The following is a 16,054-nucleotide window of genomic DNA, read 5'->3' as shown; positions in this document are numbered from 1 at the left end:
TAGCAGAAGGCTAGAAATAACTAAAATCAGAGCAGAACTGAAGGAAATAGAGACACAAAAAACCCTTCAAAAAATTAATGAATCCAGGAGCTGGTTTTTTGAAAAGATCAACAAAATTGATGGACCGCTAGCAAGACTAATAAAGAAGAAAAGAGAGAAGAATCAAATAGATGCAATAAAAAACGAAAAAGGGGATATCACCACTGATCCCACAGAAATACAATCTACCATCAGAGAATACTACAAACACCTCTATGCAAATAAACTAGAAAATCTAGAAGAAATGGATAAATTCCTTGACAAATACACCCTCCCAAGACTAAACCAGGAAGAAGTTGAATCTCTGAATAGACCAATAACAGGTTCTGAAATTGTGGCAATAATCAATAGCTTACCAACCAAAAAGAGTCCAGGACCTGACGGATTCACAGCCGAATTCTACCAGAGGTACAAGGAGGAACTGGTACCATTCCTTCTGAAACTATTCCAATCGATAGAAAAAGAGGGAATCCTCCCTAACACATTTTATGAAGCCAGCATCGTCCTGATACCAAAACCTGGCAGAGACATAACCAAAAAAGAGAATTTCAGACCAATATCCTTGATGAACATTGATGCAAAAATCCTCAATAAAATACTGGAAAACCGAATCCAGCAGCACATCAAAAAGCTTATCCACCATGATCAAGTGGGCTTCATCCCTGGGATGCACGGCTGGTTCAACACACGCAAATCAATAAATGTAATCCAGCATATAAACAGAACCAAAGACAAAAACCACATGATTATCTCAATAGATGCAGAAAAGGCCTTTGACAAAATTCAACAACCCTTCATGCTAAAAACTCTCAATAAATTAGGTATTGATGGGACGTATCTCAAAATAATAAGAGCTATCTATGACAAACCCACAGCCAATATCATACTGAATGGGCAAAAACTGGAAGCATTCCCTCTGAAAACTGGCACAAGACAGGGATGCCCTCTCTCACCGCTCCTATTCAACATAGTGCTGGAAGTTCTGGCCAGAGCAATCAGGCAGGAGAAGGAAATAAAGGGTATTCAACTAGGAAAAGAGGAAGTCAAATTATCCCTGTTTGCAGATGACATGATTGTATATCTAGAAAACCCCATTGTCTCAGCCCAAAATCTCCTTAAGCTGATTAGCAACTTCAGCAAAGTCTCAGGATACAAAATTAATGTACAAAAATCACAAGCATTCTTGTACACCAATAACAGACAAACAGAGAGCCAAATCATGAGTGAACTCCCATTCACAATTGCTTCAAAGAGAATAAAATACCTAGGAATCCAACTTACAAGGGATGTGAAGGACCTCTTCAAGGAGAACTACAAACCACTGCTCAATGAAATCAAAGAGGATACAAACAAATGGAAGAACATTCCATGCTCATGGGTTGGAAGAATCAATATCGTGAAAATGGCCATACTGCCCAAGGTCATTTATAGATTCAATGCCATCCCCATCAAGCTACCAATGACTTTCTTCACAGAATTGGAAAAAACTACTTTAAAGTTCATATGGAACCAAAAAAGAGCCCGCATCGCCAAGTCAATCCTAAGCCAAAAGAACAAAGCTGGAGGCACCACGCTGCCTGACTTTAAACTATACTACAAGGCTACAGTAACCAAAACAGCGTGGTACTGTTACCACAACAGAGACATAGATCAATGGAACAGAACAGAGCCCTCAGAAATGATGCCGCATAGCTACAACTATCTGATCTTTGACAAACCTGACAAAAACAAGAAATGGGGAAAGGATTCCCTATTTAATAAATGGTGCTGGGAAAACTGGCTAGCCATATGTAGAAAGCTGAAACTGGATCCCTTCCTTACACCTTATACAAAAATTAATTCAAGATGGATTAAAGACTTATATGTTAGACCTAAAACCATTAAAATCCTACAAGAAAACCTAGGCAATACCATTCAGGACATAGGCGTGGGCAAGGACTTCATGTCTAAAACACCAAAAGCAATGGCAACAAAAGCAAAAATTGACAAATGGGATCTCATTAAACTAAAGAGCTTCTGCACAGCAAAAGAAACTATCATCAGAGTGAACAGGCAACCTACAGAATGGGAGAAAATTTTTGCAACCTACTCATCTGACAAAGGGCTAATATCCAGAATCTACAATGAACTCAAACAAATTTACAAGAAAAAAACAAACAACCCCATCAAAAAGTGGGCAGAGGACATGAACAGACACTTCTCAAAAGAAGACATTTATGCAGCCAAAAAACACATGAAGAAATGCTCATCATCACTGGCCATCAGAGAAATGCAAATCAAAACCACAGTGAGATACCATCTCACACCAGTTAGAATGGCCATCATTAAAAAATCAGGAAACAACAGGTGCTGGAGAGGATGTGGAGAAATAGGAACACTTTTACACTGTTGGTGGGACTGTAAACTAGTTCAACCATTGTGGAAGTCAGTGTGGCAATTCCTCAGGGATCTCGAACTAGAAATACCATTTGACCCAGCCATCCCATTACTGGGTATATACCCAAAGGACTATAAATCATGCTGCTATAAAGACACATGCACACGTATGTTTATTGCAGCACTATTCACAATAGCAAAGAGTTGGAACCAACCCAAATGTCCAACAACGATAGACTGGATTAAGAAAATGTGGCACATATACACCATGGAATACTATGCAGCCATAAAAAATGATGAGTTCGTGTCCTTTGTAGGGACATGGATGAACCTGGAAAACATCATTCTCAGTAAACTATCGCAAGGACAAAAAACCAAACACCGCATGTTCTCACTCATAGGTGGGAATTGAACAATGAGAACTCATGGACACAGGAAGGGGAACATCACACTCCGGGGACTGTTGTGGGGTTGGGGGAGGGGGGAGGGACAGCATTAGGAGATACACCTAATGCTAAATGATGAGTTAATGGGTGCAGGAAATCAACATGGCACATGGATACATATGTAACAAACCTGCACATTGTGCACATGTACCCTAAAACCCTAAAGTATAATAAAAAAAATTATGGAAAAAAAAAAAAAAAGAAGTACAAAGCCAGTAAGAGATCCTGACATGATACAAACCTGAGGGTAAAATCCCTAAGCTGCCTGACACCACGTCATCAAAACTGCAATACACATGCAGGACCCCAGAACCTTTGAGAGACGGAACAAAATAAGAAAACTTCATGGCAATATCTTTGATGAACATAGATGCAAAAATCCTCAACAAAATACTGGCAAACTGAATCCAGCAGCATATCAAAAAGCTTATCTGCCATAATCAAGTAGACTTCATCCCTGGATGCAAGCTTGGTTCAGTATATGCAAATCAATAAATGTGATTCACCACATAAAGAGAACGAAAAACAAAAACCACATGATTGTCTCAACAGATACAGAAAAGACTTTCAGTAAAATTCAACATCCTTTCATGTTAAAAACTCTCAATGAACTAGGCACTAGAGGCATATACTTCAGAATAACAGGAGCCATCTATGACAACCCCACAGCCAACATTATACTGAATGGGCAAAAGATGGAAGCATTCACCTTGAAATCCAGAACAAGACTAGGATACCATCTCTCGCTTCTATTCAAAATAGTACTGGAAGTGCTAGCCAGAGCAATCAGGTGAGAGAAAGAAAAAAAAAGGATCTAAATAGAAAGAGAAGAAGTTAAACTATCCCTGTTTGCAGACAATATTATTCTATACCTAGAAAATCCCACAGTCATTGCCCAAAAGCTCCGTGATATAATACACAACTTCAGCAAAGTTTCAGGATACAAAATCAATGTACAAAAATCTGTAGCATTCCTATATACCAACAACATCCAACTGAGAACCAAGTCAAGAGTGCAATCTCATTCACAATAGCCACAAAAAGAACAAAATACCTAGGAATACAGCTAGCCAGGAAGGTAAAAGATCTCTACAATGAGAATGACAGAACATTCAAAGAATGTTCATCTCTGCTCAAAGAAATCGAGATGAGATAACACAAACAAAAGGAGAAACATTTCATGCTCATGGATATGAAAAATCAATATTGTCAAAATGGCCATGCTACCCAAAGCAATTTGCAGATTCAGTGCTATTCCTATCAAACTACCATTGACATTCTTCATAGAATTAGAAAAAACTATTTTGAAATTCCTGTGAAAAAGGAGCCTGAATAGCAAGGGCAATCCTAAGCAAAAAGAGCAAAGCTGGATGCATCACATTACCTGAATTCAAACTGTACTACAAGGCTACAGTAACAAAAACAAGAGGGTACTGGTACAAAAACAAGACACATAGACCAATGGAACAGAATATAGAGCCCAGAAATAAAGCTGCACACCTACAACCATCTGATCTTTGACAAAGTTCACAAAAACAAGCAATGGGGAAAAGACTCCCTATTCAACAAATGGTGCTGGTATGACTGACCAGACATATGCAGAAGATTGAAACTGGACCCCTTTCTTACATCATATTTAAAAAAATCAAATCAAGATGGATTAAAGACTAAATGTAAAACTTAAAATTATAAAAACCCTGGACGATAACCTAGGAAATATCATTCTGGCCATAGACTCTGGCAAATATTTCACGATAAAGACACCAAAAGCAATTGCAACACAAAGAAAAGGTAATAAATGGGAACCAATTAAACTAAATAGCTTTGGCACAGCAAAAAGAATCTATCAACAGAGTAAACAAGACACCCTACAGAATGCTGGAAAAGATTTGCAAACTATGCATTTGACAAAGATCTAACATCCAGAATCCATAAAGACTTAAAAAAAATTAACAAGCAAAAAACAACCCCATTAAAAAGTAGGCAAAGGCATGAACAGACACTCCACAAAAGAAGGCACATATGCGACCAACAAACGTATGAAAAAATGCCCAACACCACTAATTGTTACAGAAATGTAAATCGAAACCACAATGAGCTACCATCTCACAACAGTCAGAATGGCTATTATTAAAAAGTCAAAAAATAACAGATGCCAGCAAGGTTGAGGAGAAAAGGAAACACTTATGCACTGCTGGTGGGAATGTAAATTAGTTCAACCATTGTGGAAAGCAGTGTGGTTATTTCTCAAAGAACCTAAAACAGAATTACCATTTGACCAAGCAATCCCATTACTGAGTATTTGCCCCAAGGAATATAAATTATTCTACCATAAAGCCACATCCACATGTATGTTCATTGCAGCACTATTCACAATAGCGCAGGCATGGAATCAACCTAAATGCCCATCAATGGTAGACTGGATGAAGAAAATGTGGTATATATACACCATGGAATACTATGCAGCCATGAAAAGAATGAAATCATGTCCTTTGCAGCAGCATGGATGGAGCTGGAGGCCATTATCTTAAGTGAACCAATGCAAGAATAGAAAATCAAATACCCTATGTTCTCACTTATAAGTGGGAGCTAAACATAAAGTACTTATGAACACAAAGAAGGGAACAACAGACACTGGGGCCTACTTGAGGGTGGAGGGTGGGAGGAGGATGAGGATTGCAAAACTGCCTATCAGATACTAGGCTTAATACCTGGGTAATGAAATAATCTGTACACCAAACTCCCATGACACGAAACTTACCTATACGACAAATCTGCACATGTACCCCTGAACCTAAAATAAAAGTTAAATAAATAACTAAATAAAACAAATGTTTGGTAGAATTCTATGGTAAAGCCATCAGGTCCTGGGATTTTCTTTAATGCAACATATTTTATTACTGATTCAATCTCCTTACTCATTGCTATGGTTTGAATATTTGTCCTTTCTAACACTCATGTTGAAACTTAATCCCCAATGTGACAGCATTGAGAGATGGAGTCTTTAAGAAAGGATTGGGGAGGAAGGTGAAGCAAGATGGCAGGAAAGAAGGCTTCACCAGTCATCCCACCCTGCAAGGACATCAATTTAACATCTACACACACACACACACATACACACACACACACACACACAGACACACACACACTCAGACACAAACCATCTTCAATAGAAACAAAAATCAGGTGAGCCCTCATAATTTTATATCACTGAAAGATGCACCAAAGAGGTAGGAAAAAGTCTTGAATCACAGATGTCACCCCTCCCCCATCCTCCGGGAGCAGCAGCATGGTGCAGAGAGCATTTTTGTGTGCTGGAGGAGGGAGGGCACAGCAATTGTAAGGCATTGAACTCAATGCTTTCCTGTTAGAGCAGAAAGAAAAACCAGACCAAACTCAGCTGGTGCCCCCTCCCTCCCATATACACACACAGTGGGAGCACTTAAATCAGCCCTAGCTAAAGGGGAATTGCCCATCCCAGAACTTGAGTTCCTGCAAACCTTGCCACTGAGGGCTAAAGTGCTCTGGATGTCTAAGTAAACTTGAAAAGCACTGTAGGCCAGAGAACTGCAACTCTTAGGCAAGTCCTAATGCTGAACTCAGCCCAGAGACAGTGGACTAGGGGTGCACACAACTGACTGAGACACCAGCCGGGGCAGCTAAGAGAGTGCTGGTATCACCTCTCCTCTAACCCCAAGCTGCACACCTTGTGGCTCCGAAAGAGACACATTCTTTCTCCTTGAGGAGAGACGAGGGAAAAGTGGGGAGAACTTTGTCTTGCATCTTGGATAGCAGCTCAGCCACAGCAGGATAGGGTGTCAGTGAGAGCTGTGAGGCCCCCTTTTCTGGCCCTAGCTCCAGGATGACATTTCTTGACACACCCTGGGCCACAAGGGAACTCACTGCTTTGAAGGAAAAAACCCAGTCCTGGAACGATTCACTACCTGCTAACTGAAGAGCCCTTGGGTGCTGAATAACCAGCAGAGATACCCAAGTACCATGTTGAGGGCCTTGGGTGGGCCTCTGAGACTTGCTGGCTTCAGGTACCAACTCAGCCACAGGTGAGTAGAGTACCAAGCACTCTAGATTCTAGAACTTGGCTCTTGGATGGCATTTCTGGATCTGCCCTGGGCCAAAGGGGAGCCCACTGCCCTGAAGGGTGATTCCTAGGCCAAGCAGCATTCACCACAAGCTGACTTAAGAGCTCTTTGGCCATAAAGGAACATTGGCAGTAGTCTGGCAGTACTCTCCATGTCCTGTGGTGGTGATGGCTATGGGGTGAGTCTCCTCTGCCTTTGGAAAGGGGATGGAAGAGTGGGAAGAACTGCATCTTGTGGTTTGAGTACAGGTTCAGCTGCAGTACAATAGAACACCAGATAGACTTCTAAGGCTTTTCACTCTAATCTCTGACTCCTGGATGACACCTATGGACCCACTCAGGGTCTGAGGATACTTGCCATCCTGAATGGAAGGACATAGGCCTGGTTTGCTTTGCCACCTCCTGACTGTAGAGTCCCAGGGCCTTGAGAGAACATAGGCAGTAACCAGGGAGTGGTTACAGCAGGCCTTGGGTGAGACCCAATTCTGTGCTGGCTTTAAGTCTGACCCAGCACAGCCAGAGTCGTGGTGGCCACAGAGGTGCTCATCTTCCTCCCCCCGACAGCCCCACAACTTTAAATGGCTCAGAACAGAGACATTCCATTTGTTTGGGAGAAAGTAAAGACTTCCTTCCTTCCTTCCTCCCTTCTTCCTTCCTTCTTTCCTTCCTTCCTTCCTTTCTTTTTTCTTTCTGACGGTCTCCCTCTGTTGCCCAGGCTGGAGTGCAGCGGCATAATCTTGGCTCACTGCAACCTCCCTGCCTTGGGCTCCCGTGATTCTCCAGCCTCAGCCTGCCGAATACCTGGGATTGCAGGCGCACGCCACCATGCCTGGCTGGTTTTTGTATTTTTGGTGGAGACGGGATTTCGCTGTGTTGGCCAGGCTGGTCTCCAACTCCTGACCTCCAGTGATCTGCCCGCCTCGGCCTCCTGAAGTGCTAGGATTACAGACGGAGTCTCGCTCACTCAATGCTCAAAGTTGCCCAGGCTGGAGTGCAGTGGCGTGATCTCAGCTCGCTACAACCTCCACCTCCCAGGCACCTGCCTTGGCCTCCCAAAGTGCTAAGATTACAGCCTCTGCTGGGCCGCCACCCCGTCTAGGAAGTGAGGAGCGTCTCTGCCTGGCCGCCCCGTCTGGGAAGTGAGGAGCGCCTCTGCCTGGCCACTGTGCAACCTTCCAAGTGTGAAGTGACAGCCTTCGTTGTAGAATGAATGAAGACACTGGCACTGATTATATAACACCTTGGCAGCTATCTCAAGTCGTTGATGGTGGAGGTATTGGAATTATAGAGGAAAGCAAACACACAAATTTGACTAAAGGCGATTTTGTGACTTCTATTGGCCCTGGCAAACCAAGGTTATTCTGGATGGAAATAGCCTTGAAAAGGTGATATATATATGAACGTATCTGATTTTTTTTTCCCCGTATAATTCTTACTTTGTGTATTTGATATTCAGTTGTGTTTGTAATCACGGAAAAATAAAAGCATATTAAAAAAAAAAGAAAGAACTTTAGAGAAAAACAAAGTCCAAAAGTCCAGAGAGGTTAAGTGATTTGCCTAAGATCAAACACCCAGCTATGACAAAGCAGGATGAAGTTAGAACTTATGTTTCTGTGTGCCTAATTCAGAGATCTCCACATTAGATAATCCTGCCTCCTGTCTTGAAAAAAAAAATGCATCAATAGGTGGTCAGAATCACCCTTGAAAAGAAGAAATAGAAAACTATAAATGGTATTAAGGTAGTATGTATGCTCTGTGCCTAGTAGTTACATTAGCTTTGAAATTAAGCACAAAACATGGTACATAAATTATATCTCAATAAAACTGCTGCATTTTTGTGGGAAAAAAAAGTAAAGAAAGAGAAAAGAGTATCTTCCTGGTAATCTAGAGAATTCTTCCAAATCTTGTCTAAGACTATCAAGGCAGTACCTTTATGAGGTTGAAAGAACCACAGTGTTACTGGGCTTGGAGTGCACCCTAAAACAGATACAGCTTAGATCACAATACCCAAGTCATTTCAAATATTTGGAAAGCCTTCCCAAGAAAGACCAGTACAAACAAGCCCAGACAGTGAAGACTACAATAAATACCTAACTTCTCAATGCCCAGACACCAAAGAACTCTATAAGCATCAACACCATCCAGGAAAACATGACCTCACCAAATGAACTAAATAAGGCATCACAGACCAATCACAGAGAAACAGAGATACGTGACCTTTCAGACAGAGAATTCAAAATAGCTGTTTTGGAGAAACTCAAAGAAATTCAAGATAACACAGAGAAGAAATTCAGAATTCCATCAGATAAATTTAATAAAGAGAATAAAATAATTTAAAATAATCAAGCGGAAACTCTAGAGCTGAAAAATACAATTGGCAGACTGAAGAACACATCAGCATTTTAAAACAGCAGAATTGATCAAGCAGAAGAAAGAATTAGTGAGCTTGAAGACAGACAATTTGAAAATACACAGTCAGAGGAGACAAAAAAAGAATGAAAAAGAATAAAGCATGCCTATAAGCTCTAGAAAATAGATTCAAAAGGGCGAATTTAAGAGTTATTTGTCTTAAAGAGGAGGTAGAGAGAGAGAGATAGGGGTAGAGAGTTTATTAAAAGGGAAAATAACAGAGAACTTCCCAAACCCAGAGGAAGATATCAAGGTGCAAGTACAAGATGGTTATAGAACACTAAGTAGATTTACCCCAAAGAAGACTACCTCAAGGCATATAATAATCAAACCTCCAAAGATCAAGGCAAAAGAAAATATTCTAAAACCAGTAAGAGAAAATAAACAAATAACACACAATGGAGCTCCAATATGTCTGGGGGCAGACTTTTCAGTAGAAACCTTACAGGCTTATGCCAGGAGAGAGTGGCATGACATATTTAAAGCACTAAAGGAGTCCAGGCATGGTGGCTCATGCCTGTAATCCCAGCACTTTGGGAGGCTAAAGCAGGAAAATTACTTGAGCTCAGGAGTTCAAGACCAGCCTGCAGAACATAGTGAGATCTCATCTCTACAAAAAAAATAAACAAAATTAGCCAGGTGTGGTGGCATGTGCTTGTAGTCTCAGCTGCTCAGATGGCTGAGGTGCGAGGATCACTTAGGCCCAGCAGATCAAGGCTGCGGTGGTCTGTGATTATGCTACTACACTCCAGCCTGGGCAATAGAGCAAGACCTTGTCTCAAAAAAATTAGATTAAATTAAATTAAAAAGTACTGAAGGAAGAAAACTTATCCTAGAATAGTATATCTGGTAAATATATATATTTTAATATATATATATACACATTTTTATAGATATTTGAATATACATTTGATATATATCCTTCAAACACAAAGAAGACAGATCTTCCAGAGAGAAAATCAATAAAGAAACATTAGACTTAATATCCACTATAGACCAAATGAATCTAAACAATATTTATAGTTTTCATCCAACAGCTGCAGAATACACATTCTTTTCCTCAGCACATGAATCATTCTCAATAATAGATCACATGTTAGGTCACAAAACAAGCCTTAAAACATTCAAAACATTGAAATAATATCAAGCATCTTCTCTGGCCTCAAGATGAATTTTGTAAACTATACAAATATATGGAAATTAAACAATATATTCCTGAATGACCAGTGGGACACTGAAGAAATTAAGGAAATTGAAAAATTTCTTGAAACAAATGATAACAGAAACACAACATATGAAAACCCATGGGATACAGCAAAAGCAGTACTAAGAGGGAAGTTTATAGCTATAAGGGTCAATGTCAGAAAAAGAGGAAAAACTTCAAATAAACAATCTAATGATGCATCTTAAAGACTAAGAAAAGCAAAAGCAAACCAAACCCAAAAATAGTATAAGAAAAGAAAGAATAAACATCAGACTAGAAATAAATGGAATTGAAATGAAGAGAATACAAAAGATCAATGAAACAAAAAGTTGGTTTTTTGAAAAGTTAAACAAAAGTGACAAAACTTTAGCCATACTAAATAAGAAAAAAAGATAGAAGATCCAAATAAATAACATCAAAAATGAAAAAGGAGACATTACAACTCATACTACAGAAATTCAAAGAATCATTAATGGCTGCTATGAGCAAGTTTATGTCAATAAATTGGAAAACCTAGAAGATCCTAGACACATGCAACATACCAAGATTGAACCAGGAAGAAATCTAAACCTGAAGAGACCAATAAGAAACGAGACTGAGGCTGTACTAAAAAGGCTCCAAGTATAGAAAACCCCAGGACCAGATGCCTTCACTGCTGAATGCTACCAAACATTTAAAGAATTAAACCAGTCCTACTCAAACTATTCTGAAAAATAGAGGAGGAGAGAACACTTCTAAACTCATCCATGAGGTCTGAAAAATAGAGGAGGAGAGAATACTTCTAAATTCATCCATGAAGCCAGTATTATCCTGATACCAAAACCAGACAAAGACACATCAAAAAAAAAAAAAAAACTACAGGCCAATACCTCTGATGAATATTGATGCATAAGTCCTCAAAAAACTATGAGCAAACCAAATTCAACAATATATTAGAAAGATTATTCATCATGATCAAGTGGGATTTATCCCTCTGATGCAAGGATGGCTCAACATAAACAAATGAATCAATGTGATACATTACATCAACAGAATGAGGACCAAAAACATATGATCATTTCAACTGATGCTGGAAAAGCATTTGATAAAATTCAACATCCCCTCATGATAAAAACCCTCAAAAAGCTGGATATAGAAGGAACATACCTCAACACAATAAAAGCCATATGTGATAGACACACAGCTAGTATAATACTGAATGGGGGAAAACCAAAAGCCTTTCCTCTAAGATCTGGAGTGTGGCAAGGATTCCCACTTTCACCAGTATTAGTCAACACAGTACTGGAAGTCCTAGCTAGAGCAATCAGACAAGAGAATGAAATAAAGGGCATCCAAATTGGAATGGAAGAAGTCAAATTACCCTTGTTTGCAGATAATATAATTTTATATTTGGAAAAACCTAAAAACACCACCAAAAACTTTTAGAGCTGATAAACAAATTCAGTAAAGTCTCAGGGTAGAAAATCAACATACAAAAATCTGTAGTATTTCTATATGCCAACAATAAACAATGTGAAAAAGAAATCAAAAAAGTAACCCCATGTACAATAGCCACACATAAAATTAAATACCTAGGAATTAACTCAACCAAAGAAGTGAAATATCTCCATAACGAAAACTATAAAACGCTGATGAGAAATTGAAAAGGACACCAAAAAATGGAAAGATATTCCATGTTCATGGTTTGGAAGAATCAATATCGTTAAAATGTCCATCCTACCCAAAGCTATCTACAGATTCAATGCATTCCCTATCAAAATACCAAGGACATTCTTCACAGAAATAGAAAAAACAATTCTAAAATTTATATAGAATCGCAAAAGACCCAGAATAGCAAAAGCTATCCTAAGCAAAAAGGACAAAACTGGAGGAACCATATTACCTGACTTCAAATTATGCTACAGAGCTATAGTAACCAAAACAGCATGGTATTGGTATAAAAACAGACATATAGATCTATGGAATAGAATAGAGAACCCAGAAGCAAACCAGACACCTTCAACAAACTCATTTTCAACGAATGTGCCAAAAACATACTCATGTCTAAAACACCAAAAGCAATGGCAACAAAAGCCAAAATTGACAAATGGGATCTCATTAAACTAAAGAGCTTCTGCGCAGCAAAAGAAACTACCATCAGAGTGAACAGGCAACCTACAGAATGGGAGAAAATTTTTGCAACCTACTCATCTGACAAAGGGCTAATATCCAGAATCTACAATGAACTCAAACAAATTTACAAGAAAAAAACAAACAACCCCATCAAAAAGTGGGCAAAGGACATGAACAGACACTTCTCAAAAGAAGACATTTATGCAGCCAGAAAACACATGAAGAAATGCTCATCATCACTGGCCATCAGAGAAATGCAAATCAAAACCACAGTGAGATACCATCTCACACCAGGTAGAATGGCCATCATTAAAAAATCAGGAAACAACAGGTGCTGGAGAGGATGTGGAGAAATAGGAACACTTTTACACTGTTGGTGGGACTGTAAACTAGTTCAACCATTGTGGAAGTCAGTGTGGCGATTCCTCAGGGATCTAGAACTAGAAATACCATTTGACCCAGCCATCCCATTACTGGGTATATACCCAAAGGAGTATAAATCATGCTGCTATAAAGACACATGCACATGTATGTTTATTGCGGCACTACTCACAATAGCAAAGACTTGGAACCAACCCAAATGTCCAACAACAATAGACTGGATTAAGAAAATGTGGCACATATACACCATGGAATACTATGCAGCCATAAAAAATGATGAGTTCGTGTCCTTTGTAGGGACATGGATGAAACTGGAAAACATCATTCTCAGTAAACTATCGCAAGGACAAGTCACTCATAGGTGGGAATTGAACAATGAGAACTCATGGACACAGGAAGGGGAACATCACATTCCGGGTACTGTTGTGGGGTGGGGGTGGGGGGGGGAGAAAAAAACAAAAAAAAAAAAAACATACACTGGGGAAAAGACAGTCTTTTCAATGAATAGTGCTCAGAAACTGGATATCCATACTCAGAAGAATGAAACTAGATGCCTATCTCTCACCATATACAAAAATAAAATCGAAATAGATTAAAGACTTAAATCTAAGACCTCAAACTATGAAACGACTACAAAAAAATACTGGAAAAACTCTTCAGGACATCAGTCTGGTCAAAAATTTATTGAGCAATACTCCATAGGCACAGGCAACAAAAGCAAAATGTACAAATGGGGTCACATCAAGTTAAAAAGCTTCTGCACAGGAAAGGAAATAATCAACAAAGTAAAAAAACAACCCACAGAATGGAAGAAAATATTTGCAAATTACCCGTCTAACAAGAGATTAATAACCAGAATATATAAGGACCTCAAACATCTTTATAGAAAAAAAAATCTAATAATCCAATCAAAGATGGACAAGAGATTTGAGCAGACATCCCTCAAAAGAAGATATATAAAAGACAAACAGGCATGTGAAAAGGTGCTCAACATCACTGATCATCAGAGAAATGCAAATCAAAACTACAATGAGATATCATGTCACTCCAGTTAAAATGGCTTTTATCTAAAAGACAGGCAATAATGAATGCTGACAAAGGTGTAGAGAAAAAGGAGCCCTCATATACTGTTGGTGGGAATTTAAATTAGTATGACCACTGGGGAGAACAGTTTGGAGGCTCCTCAAAACACTAAAAATAGAGGTATTATAGGATCCAGCAATCCCACTGCTGGGTACACCCCCAAAAGAAAGGAAATCAGTATATTGAAGAGGTATTGGCACTACCATGTTTGTTGCAGCACTGTTCACAATAGCTAAGATTTGAAAGCAACCTAAGTATCCATCAACAGATGAATGGATAAATATGGTACATATACACAATGGAGTACTATTCAGTCATTAAAAAGAATAAGATGCTGTCATTTGCAACAATGTGGATGGAACTGGAAGTCATTATGTTAAGTGAAATAAGCCAGCACAGAAAGACAAACATCACATGTTCTCACTGATTTGTGGTATCTAAAACTCAAAACAATTGAATTTCTGAACATAGAGAGTAGAATGATGGTTACCAGAGGCTGGGAAGGGCCGTTGGGATGTAGGGGTAAGTGGGAATGGTTAATGGGTACAAAAAAAAAAAAAAGAATAAAACCTACTATTTGATAGCACAACAGAGTAACTATAGTTAATAATAACCTAATTGTACATTTTAAAACAACTAAAAGAATGTAATTGGATTGTAAATGCCTGAGGGGATGGATACCCCATTCTCCATGATATGATAATTACACATTGCATGCCTGTATCAAAACATCTCATGTATCCCATAAATATATACACCTACTATGTACCCACAAAAATTTATTTTAAAAACAAAATAGGGCCGGGCGCGGTGGCTCACGCTTGTAATCCCAGCACTTTGGGAGGCCGAGGCGGGCAGATCACGAGGTCAGGAGATCGAGACCACGGTGAAACCCCGTCTCTACTAAAAATACAAAAAAATTAGCCGGGCGTGGTGGCGGGCGCCTGTAGTCCCAGCTACTCGGGAGGCTGAGGCAGGAGAATGGCGTGAACCCAGGAGGCGGAGCTTGCAGTGAGCCAAGATAGCACCACTGCACTCCAGCCTGGGCGACAGAGCGAGACTCCATCTCAAAAATAAATAAATAAATAAATAAATAATAAAAAAATAAAAACAAAATAAATAATAAACAATTTTTAAAAATAAATAAAATAAAATACAATCATAAAGACTTTAACAATGTAAAGAAGAGTGAAATCAGTGAGGACTGCTGTAATCCAGGAATCTGGAAGAGCAACAGCACAGAAGAATAAAAGGAAAGATGGAAATAAAAATAAATTAATTAAATTAAATTAAATTAAAATACAATAAATGTATCTACCCCCTTGACCTTGGTAATTTAAAACATACACTGAGGAGACAGTTCTCTATTTTTAACTATTATGTTTGTACAGCAGGAAAATTAATTTCCATAAGACAGAGTAAACCTGGTGAAAGGTCTTTAGTGTATTTAATCTAAATGGAATAGTTTCTCTTTATCATTTTTTTCTAGGGCATATTCTTCCAAACACAAGAAATTTTAGTGCAAATGCTTTGAGGGCTTAATCTTATATGGAGGCAATTTAATAGAGTTTCAGGAATCTCTGTAGAAAATCTAGAGGCACATAGAAACTCTGGTATTTAGTTGCTTTTTAAGTTTGAAAATAAATACAACTGTTTTTCTAATTTTTTTTGTCTTTTTGCCAGTGAGTTTTTTACATGTATCTGAAAGGGCTTCTGAGGGTTATTTATTTATTTTTGCCTTTGAGTTTCATTGATGATGCTTTTTAGTCTCTTATAGGTCTTTCTGTGAATGAGAAAAGTTAGAATTTTGATTTTTTTTGTAAGCCTCTTCTTTCCACAAACACTATGACTGCTTTCTGGCCAAAATAGGAAATTTCCAGATTTTTCTCTTAGATATTCTGGGAC

This window comes from Hylobates moloch, unplaced genomic scaffold (assembly GCF_009828535.3).
Source record: "Hylobates moloch isolate HMO894 unplaced genomic scaffold, HMol_V3 SCAFFOLD_21, whole genome shotgun sequence".
Taxonomy (NCBI): Eukaryota; Metazoa; Chordata; class Mammalia; order Primates; family Hylobatidae; genus Hylobates; species Hylobates moloch.
The sequence above is the reverse complement of the archived record's forward strand: the minus strand, read 5'-3'. Positions refer to the sequence as shown.